Source organism: Callithrix jacchus, chromosome 6 (assembly GCF_049354715.1).
Source record: "Callithrix jacchus isolate 240 chromosome 6, calJac240_pri, whole genome shotgun sequence".
In the NCBI taxonomy this organism is placed as follows: domain Eukaryota; kingdom Metazoa; phylum Chordata; class Mammalia; order Primates; family Cebidae; genus Callithrix; species Callithrix jacchus.
In genome coordinates, this window is record NC_133507.1 from 124410198 (window position 1) to 124420186 (window position 9989).

General features: G+C 42.1%; 1 pseudogene; it reads left to right on the forward strand.

Annotated features, from left to right (window-relative positions):
* Window positions 1-3071: 3071 nt before the first annotated feature.
* Window positions 3072-5081, forward strand: LOC144576700 (mitochondrial inner membrane m-AAA protease component paraplegin pseudogene; annotated as a pseudogene).
* The last annotated feature ends 4908 nt before the right edge of the window (window positions 5082-9989 follow it).

The window sequence follows — 9989 nt, forward strand, 5'->3', positions numbered from 1 at the left end:
CTTAGATTGCCGGTTCAACAGGGCACCTGGACCAGTGTGCTTTGTGCGGAGCGCTGTGGAGCACCGCTATGCTACAGTGCCGGCCGCCAGCTGCACCAGCTGCCAGCTGCACCAGCCAAAACATCTGCCTGGCGTCCCACGTCTCTTTTATACCTGGGAATTTCCCCGTTCTGTGGGCAACAAAGATCCGTCTGGAAATGCAGCCCTGACTCACCCTCCGTGCATTCACTGAGAGCTTCAATCCTGGGTTGTTCTCACCACGCCATCTTAAGTCCCTCCTCAGATTCATTTTTTAAACATAATCTTTTATTTCCTGGATTTTTTTGTTCCTTTTAATTTTTTTCCCTCTATTGTTGTCCGTCTCATTTCAGAAAGCTAGTCTTTCAGCTCTGAGATTCTTTTCTCCACTTGGTGTATTATATTAATATATTGCATATATTATAATGTAATCACTTGCTATTAATGCTTGTGATTACATTATAAAATTATTGCAATGAGTTTTTAAGCTCTATCACATCAGTTATGTTCTTTCTTATACTGACTATTTTCTTTGTCAGCTCCTGCTGTTTTGTCATGATTTTTAGCTTCCTTGCATTATGTTTCTATGTATGCCTGTAGCTCAATGATCTTCATTTCTATGCATGTAGCTTGGTTTAGAACCCTTCCTGGAGAACTGACACAGTCATTTTGAGGAAAGAAAGCACTCTAGCTTTTTGAGTGTTTAGGGTTCTTGCACTGAAACTTTCTCATCTTTGTGGGTTTATCTACAGTTAGTCTTTGAGGTTGCTGACCTTTGGATGGGCATTTCAAAATTTTATTGTATTTGATGGCCTTTAGAATTTCATTGTGGTAGAATGTGGATTCAGCCAACTTGTTATGTTTCTGGAAGATTTTAGGGGGCTAGCCCTCAGCTCCAAAATCTTGGACTTTGTGCTCTCTAGGAGACTTGTATTGGACCCCAATGTTATTTTCTAGCTCCTGGAGGTTTGGAATATGCTGCTGCATCGGGTGCAGGTGTGAAGTGCAGCAGCTTCAGCAGAGTGCTAGTGGGTGCTGAGGTGCCTGCCGTGCTGTAGGCACTCACTATAATCGTGGAGGCAACACATTTGGGGGTTTACTGCAGACTGTGTGTGCCATTGTGCTGGAGATAGTGTTTGCTCAGGGCCAAGGTGCTGGTGATACAGATCTGGGTGCCTAATCTGTGCCCCACAAGTATGAGTGATTACTCAGGGGGAGGATCCGCTGTTCTCTGTGTAGTGTTAGTGCAAGGATAGGGTGCTAGTGTGAGTGGGTTTGCTGGCTCTGTGCCTGCCAAGGCTAAATCTGCAATGGTGGTTGGTGAGGGAGTGCACGAGGGTGGACTGTACTCCTGTGCTGGTGGGCAATGAAAGTAAAACCTGCCCATACAGACATGTACCAGAAAAGTGATGTGGGAAGCTACCATGGCCCCAAGGGAAGTTGCAGTATAGGGAAGAAACAGACAAGCTTGTATGTGGTCATAGGGGCCATCTCACTGGAGCTCTTCACCTTTCGGGCATAGTGCATCAGTGCAAAAGCAATGGTGTGGGCCCCCAAGGACACCCAAGGCTGCTCTGCAAGCAGGCATGGCCAGGCTGGGGCCCCAGGAAAGGCCAGCAGACCATGGGATGCTCAGGTCAGACCAGTGCCATCTGATAGGCAAGACTGCCCTGCAGAGATCTGATCTAACAGTTCACCAGGGCTGCTAAAGTCTCCTACTAGAGCAAGTTGAGCCTATGGGGATGGTTGTCCAAGTCCACACTTTGCTACAGATGCTTCTGCTTCAAACCCTCTGGGCTCTACATCAACTGGCTTGCTATCCCTACCAAGTAGGTGTTGCAGCTCTAAGGGGCAGTAGCTCTCCTTGCCAACTCAAGTGTCCCTGGTGATCAAGGGGTCTCTTCCTGGGGTTCCAGAGGCCTATAGCGAGAGTGGGTTGCTTCTTCCCAGTTCAACTCACTCGTTCTCTTGGAGCTGTTGAGGTACAAAAATGAGTCTTAATGTATAGTACACCTATGCATTGTTCCCAGCTTTCTCCCCCTTAAGCCCAGCTTCTGTGTCTTCCTTCTGTCCACTCTCAACACTTTCCCTCATACCTGTCATCTCAGTCCCTTGGTGGGAGCTGTTCTACCTCGCTGATCTAGTTCACCATCTTGCCCTCCCCTGCTTCTTTTTAAAATAAAGAAAAAATGACTATCATTAATCATACTGTTACCTTTAATACTAAGGTAAATGCTATAAAATTGAAGTTATTCAAATCTAAATATTTTTGACAGAAATTATATCCTTATTTCTGGAAAACCTCTTATTGTCCTGATAGACAATTAATTTTGTTATCATTACTTTTGATGCCTTTATGAAACTAAATGCTTCCTTGAGTCTCCAGTCTTTTGTCAAGAACATTAACATCATTCTTTTATGAGGAATGAAAGTATATTTTAATTTACCTAACTTCTAAGTCTATTATGTCAAAAATTATCATGAAAAATTAATAAATTAATATTGTAAGAGTGATACATTTAGAGTATGGGCTTCCGTATAAAGATCATGTACACTTCTCATTGGATAACTTTCATCCTTTTTTTTTTTTTTTTGAGACAGAGTTTGCTCTTGTTGCCCCAGCTGGAGTGCAATAGCATGATCTCGGTTCACTGCAACCTTTGCCTCCTGGGTTTAAGCAATTCTCCTGCCTCAGCTTCCAGAGTAGCTGGGATTATAGGCTTGCACCACAATGCCCTGCTAATTTTTTGTATTTTTAGTCCAGACAGCGTTTCTCTAGATTGGTCAGGCTGGTCTCAAACTCCCAACATCAGGTTATCTGCCCACCTCTACCTCCCACAGTGCTGAGATTACAGGCATAAGCTGCACCCAGCTGGATAATTTTCAAAGTCTTTGACATGAATATTGAAATAAAAAAGGTTTAATAAATATGAAGAAAAGGAAGAAAAAATAGAAAATTTAGTATAGTTTCTTAGAAATATAAAATCCTTGGTTAAGGCTTGGAATTGAAAAAAAAAGAAATATAAAATCCTTGTAGATATTTATTTATAATTTGTATCTTATTAATTGCTAAGAAGAGTATTAGGGCTAGTCTTTAAAATTCTATTAAAGTATATTATACTTATATTAAAATTACAAGTTATAATTATATGGTTTGATAAATGTTACAAAATTCTGCCTCATACCTACATAACCAGCCCTTAGTTCAAGAAAGGTACATTTTCTACCTGGCTGGAATGACCAGAAGGGAAGGTGGATCAGTGCTTTTAATCAGCTTAAAATGGCTTGTTTCACAATTGTGAATGGGAAGATGGGGAAAGGGGTCAGCTTCAAAGATGTGGCAGGAATGCACGAAACCAAGCTGGAATGCAAGAGTTTGTGGATTATCTCAGAGCCCAGAGCGCTTCCTCCAGCTTGGCGCCAAGGTCCCAAAGCGTGCGCTGCTGCTCGGGCCCCCTACCTGTGGGAAGACCATGCTGGCCAAGGTGGTAGCCACAGAGGCCCAGGTGCCCTTCTTGGCAATGGCTGGCCCGGAGTTCGTGGAGGTCGTTGGAAGGCTTGGTTGCTGCCCATGTGTGGAGCCTCTTCAAAGAAGCCCGAGCCCAGGCTCCCTGCATCGTCTACATCGATGAGATAGACGCGGTGTGCAAGAAGCGCTTGACCACCACGTCCGGCTTCTCCAACACCGAGGAGCAGACGCCCAACCAGCTTCTGGTGGAAATGGATGGAATGGGCACCACAGACCATGTCATCGTCCTGGCGTCCATGAACCAAGCCAACATTTTGGTCTGTGCTCTGATGAAGCCAGGTCGACTGGACTGGCACATCTTCATTGATCTTCCCACGCTGCAGGAGAGACAAGAGATTTTCGAGCAGCACCTGAAGAGCCTGAAGCTGACCCAGGCCAGCACCTTTTACTAGTAGCGTCTGGCAGAGCTGATTCTAGGATCCAGATGTTGCTGACATCGCCAACATCTGCAATGAGGCTGCGCTGCACTTGTCACGGGAGAGACACACGTCCGTGCACACACTCAGCTTCGAGTACGCCGCGGAGCGCGTCCTTGCAGGGACTGCCAAAAAGAGCAAGATCATGTCTAAGGAAGAACAGAAGGTGGTCGCATTTCACGAGTCGGGCCATGCCTTGGTGGGCAACCGCTGGAGCACACAGAGGCCGTGAAGAAGGTCTCCATAGCGCCTCAGACAAACGCCGCCCTGGGCTTTGCTCAGATGCTCCCCAGAGACCAGCACCTCTTAACCAAGGAGCAGCTGTTTGAGCGAATGTGCATGGCCCTTGGGGGCCGGGCGTGGGAAGCGCTGACCTTCAACCGGGTCACTTCCGGGGCACAGGATGACCTGAGGAAGGTCACCCGCATTGCCTACTCCATGGTGAAGCAGTTTGGGATGGTACCTGGCATCGGGCTCATCTCCTTCCCTGAGACACAGGGGGGCCTCATGGGCATCTGGCAGCTCCCCTTCAGCCAAGGCCCGCAGCAGATGATGGATCATGAAGCAAGACTGCTGGTGGCCAAGGCCTACAGACACACCGAGAAGGTGCTGCAGGAGCTGGCAAATGCCCTTCTGGAAAAGGAAGTGATAAACTATGAGGACATTGAGGCTCTCATTGGCCCACCGCCCCATGGGCCGAAGAAAATGATCGCACCATAGAGGTGGATCGACGCCCAGAGGGAGAAGCAGGACTCTGGAGAGGAGGAGGCGGCGGAAGAGCCCAGCAGCCTCTGCTTCGAGGCAAAGAGCCAGCTTGACCAAAGTAGTTGGGACATGTTGGCCGCACGTGATCCAAGAAGTGAGCAGCTCACTCAGCCGCCCCACGTTTCTTTTCAAATGAGCTTTGCACTTGCCTTGGGGCTCTCAATAGTCTCTGCACCCTCAGTAGTCTCTGTGCAGCGGCTTCTGAGATCTCTTTATTGATTACCCTTTTCATGACTGTAAATTTCTTTGCGGAAATGACTGACTGAGCCTTGTGTTTGTGCATCGTTTCCCCCATGGGGAAGGTTATTAGTGCTTTCCCAAGTGAGCATGGGACACCTCGAGTTCCCAGGGTTACCGACACAGTCTTTCCCACTGTGGCTGAGGCCACCCAGAGGCCGCACAGCATTAAGAACCCTGTTCATGCTGACGCCTGCACTGCCTTTCCAGTTCCCATGGCTCCCTCCGAATGCTAAGGGGATCGGACATGAAAGGACCCGCTCAGCCGATCGTCCTGTCTCCAGCGGCTCTGTCATGGAGCTCACTCATCAATGAGGCCACACAAGCCCAGAAACTGGACTCTAGAGGACTCAACACTGCCACCTGCTGCCATGTGGAGAGGTACAAGCTGAGGACTTCTCGCTGGTCTAGTTATGCAGTGTTGGGATGCCTTGGTTTTTATTGCCCTGAGAATTGTTGAGACACTTCACTAATAAACTCTGTGGTTGGAAAAACCTAAAAACAAACAAACAAAAAAAGGAATAAAGAAAAGTAAGAAGGAAGGAACAAAAAAAAGAAAGTAAAAATAAAGGAAGCATGAATTACGAGGAAACTAGATGCCCTCTTGTAGTTCTGCTAATCCACCAAGTGCAAATCTTACCCTTATTTCTAAAACCATTAAGTAGTTTTGTCTATTCATGAAGTTTATTTATGGGCTCATCCAATATGTACTCTTTATGATTGGCTTCTTTCACTCAACATTCTTACTGGCATTGCTTCTTTTTCATCCATAATCTAATCCATCTATACTTATTGCTCTATTGTATTCCATTGTACAATATCAAATTCTAATGTTGATAAAATTTTGATTGTGTCTAGTTTGGGACATTTATGAATACTCTTCTTGCTTTTAACCTTTTTCATACATGTCTTTGGTGCCAAGATAGTCCATTTATGTTACTAGAGATATAAAAAAAGTGCTAGATGATAGGTCATGCATATGTTCATCTTTAGTATTTACTGCCAAATGGTTTTCTGATTTGGTTTTTACAATTTACATTTCCACCAGCAGTGCATGGAGCTTCATTTGTTCTACATCTTGTCAAACATTTAGTGTGTTTTCCTTTTTTATTTTAGTTATTTTGGTGGCTATGTAACTAAGCTGCATTGAGATAGAATTTGTATTTCCTTGATAACTAATAAATTTGATGTCATTTTATATGTTTACTGGCCATCTGAAGCTAATTTTTCTCAAGTATCGGTTTAAGACTTGCCTTGTTACGTTGCATTGTCTTTTTCTTACTTGCAAATACTCTGTACATTCTGGATAAAAGTATTTGGCCAGACATATATATGAATAGCAATGTCTTTTTTTGCTGTGTAGTTTTCTTTTTTATTTCCTTAATTTTGATAATTATAATTTATTAAATTGAATGTAGTCACACATCATTTTTTCTTTTTTATGACTTTCTGGTTATTTTTATCAATTAATTTAGTATGTATTATGTATGTATGTATGTATGTATGTATGTATGAGATAGGGTTTTAGTCTGTCACCCTGATGAAGTACATTGACATTGTCTTAGCTGACTGTAGCCTCAAACTTCTGGAATTAAGCAGCCCTTTTATCTCAGCCTCCCAGGTAGGTAGGACCACAAGAGCATTCCACCTGCCCAGCTAACTTTTTTTTTTTTTTTTTTTTTTTGTAGAGATGAGTTCTCACTACGTTGCTCAGGTTGGTCTTGAGTTTTTTGCCTCAAGCAATTCTTCTGAGGAATCCTCCCAAAGTTCTTGAATTACAGGTATAAGCCATCACACCTGGTCCTGGGTTTCTCTATATTGATCTATAGATCTATTTTTAAAAGTTTTGCCATTATAATACATATGTCTCTCATGTTTTCTTCTAGGAGCCTCATAATTTTAGCTTTTGCATTCAGAACTACAATCATCTATAATCAATTTATGTGTATGGCTTAAGATAACAATCAAGATTTTTCCTGTGTGAGTGTGTGAATGTCCAATAGACTTGGCACCACTAGTGCCAGTGTAAGACGTTATTTACTTACTGCACTGTGAACTTTGTCATTGATAAGTTGGTCTTAGATATTTTGTAAAAGTAGTTTTTAAAAGGATTATATTTTAGTTGAAGGTTAATTGGAAATTTCTGATTGGTAAAATCTAGTTTTGTTTGTTCTATTTTTATTGCATTCTGGCTTTCTCACATAGAAACCTGAAGTGCTGGGACTGCCACTATAATGGCCTCCCTGTTAAGATTTTTAAACACTTGTTTTTATTTATTTTAGATATTTATTATGTATCCATCAGTCTGACTCGTTAGAAGTTAGGTCTATTATTTCTAAGTTCCATTGTGATAACTGTTCACAGCACACTTGCTGTCTTATTTCATGTGTAATTCAGTAGACATCCAGGCAACAAATATTATATTTATGAACCCCTACTATTAATTCTTTTTTGTATAATGATAACTTTGCCACAAGTCAATAAGTCCATTTTAGAAAATTTCTTTCTTTCTTTCTTTCTTTTTTTGACACAGTCTTGCTTGTTGCCCAGGCTGGAGTGCAGCGGTACAATCAGGACTCCCTGCAATCTCCACCTCCCAGGTTCACGCAATTCTCATACTTCCTCCCCGACAGATGTAACATCCACACTACATTTTAGTTGATATCTTTTCATTTTTTTATGGTGTCAACTAGAAGTGATACTGTGAGCTTAGTGTCAGGGCTCCTAATCACAGGACAAACCTGTTCCCTGAACCAACTCCAGGACAGAGCTGGACATGCCTGGTGTGGTTTGATTAACCCCCATTATGTAATGAAATTATGTTATTTTGTTGTATTCTCGTATTTCCCTAAGAACAGAGGTACTCTTAGAGTTTATTCATGTGTGTATTCAGGAATCTTTGATTTCTCATATATATTCAATTAAATCTTTAATTTTGTGTTGAGAAATTTAAAATTTCTGCAGTTTAATGTGTGAAGTTCTTATGTCAGTGTTCCGTGATTTTCTTTTCTTATTTCTCATATATTTTATTCATCTTTGTCTACCTTTTTTTCTACTAAATTATATGTGTTTAAATTTGTAATACTTTAATAAGGTGGAATTAGCAAATATTAGCCACACCCTAATGTGTACCATTTTACAAATAGTGATGTAACCATTACCTTTTTCAACATAGAAAATATTCAACTACCCTTAAATTTCCTCTTGTTTTTCTATAATTTCTGGTTCCTACACTTTCCCTTCTCACACCACATAAAGTCAACTACTGGTTTTCTTTATGTAACTTTATTTTAGTTTTCATTTTATAGAATTTATACAAGAGGAATTTGTATGTATGAATGTATTTGTTTGTCTTATTTTACTCATCATATATACATGTGAATTTATCCTTGCTGTTGAGCATATCCAGCAGTACCTGATTGTAACGGTGGGTGTTTTTACAGTGAATGAATTTAGAGCAATTTGTTTACTGATTAAGCTGCTGACTGATAGTTGGATTGCTTTCAGTATCTGGGTATTATTTTAAAAGCTGCTACTCATCTTAGATAAATATACAGCTGAGAAACACAATGTTATTATTCTTACAGCAATATGAAGAGCAGCTAAACTGGAAAAGCTGCACTTCAGTCAATTGTCTTTAATACATCAGGTAATTGAAGTTGTAGAATTCTGTGTGTGTGTCAGCTTCTGAGTGAGAGAAAAGGAGGAAAGAAGAAAAAAGAAGATAAAGGGATCCTATATAATTAACCATAATTTATGAGGTGCTGAAATAAATACAGAGAGTGAGAGTCTTATTGGAAAAGGTCCACATAAGATGGAGAGGACAATTTGATGCACCTACACATGGTTATACCTACATATATATATGGTACCTACATATATAATATGGCATTATAAATGCCGGTTTTAAATAAAGAATTACATATATGAGAATAAACATAGTGGAGGGTGTCCAGTGATGAAATATGATAGTGATGCCAAACCCCATCTCCAGCACTTTTCCCCCACTGCTGCACCTGCCTTGATGTGTCCTGAGTGCCCCTTGGCATCCTGAGAACCTCCTGCTGTTCCTGATCTCCCCTGCTATGAGATTTCGTCTCAAACAAAACAATACAGAACTATAGTCAGATGACTCTAGTTAGGTAGATTTTCACTGATAAAATGGGCAGGCCTGATTCCATCAGAGCTGACCTGGAGAAAAAAAAGTTCCATGGTGATTTAGTAGCTTCACCTCTCTCTGGAACTTCCAGCCTGCACTTATTGACAGATGATCTTATGAACACTGGATATTACTAGCCATCACCAAAAATTGTCATCCTCTACATCTAACAGAAAAGTGGTATGTCCGTCTTCAGCTTGTCAACCCTGAATAACAGACAGAGACCTCTAGTCAGGGAATCTCCCTGAGATTTCTGTCCTGGGTTTGATTGGAGAAGACTCGTCAGGCACCCCTGAGTTTCCTCAGGACTCTGATCTTGGTGACCATGGTTGAGGACTTTTCATCTCTGTAAGCGTCAGTCTTCATTTGCTGCATGTGAGAATAGGTCCTTATATCAAAATGATCTTTTTAAAAATATGTAAAGATGATTAGGAAGCACAGAATTCTAAACTTAGAGAGGTTCACTAGAGAAGCTGTAAGATGATGTCCCATATCCTGACAGGAAATCAGCCTGTGTCCGCACCTGCCTCTGAGGTTTATGCTGATCAGTGAGCCCTGCGCGCCCCCTACAGCTGATTTCCCACAGCGTTCCTGCAGGGAGGTTTGTATCTGGGCCCACACGGATTTTCCCTCACTGTGCTTGGCTCACACAGTAATGAGTGGCTGTATCCTCAATTATCAGACTGTTCATCTGAAGGTACAGTTTGTTTTTGGCATTGTGTCTGGAGATGGTGAATCAGCCCTTTACGGAGTCGGCATAATATATGCCACCAGCAATACTAATACCAGAGACCCACTCCAGGCTGTACCAGCTGCACCTCACACTGAACACCTGCAAACATAGAGACATCTTGGTCAGAAACTG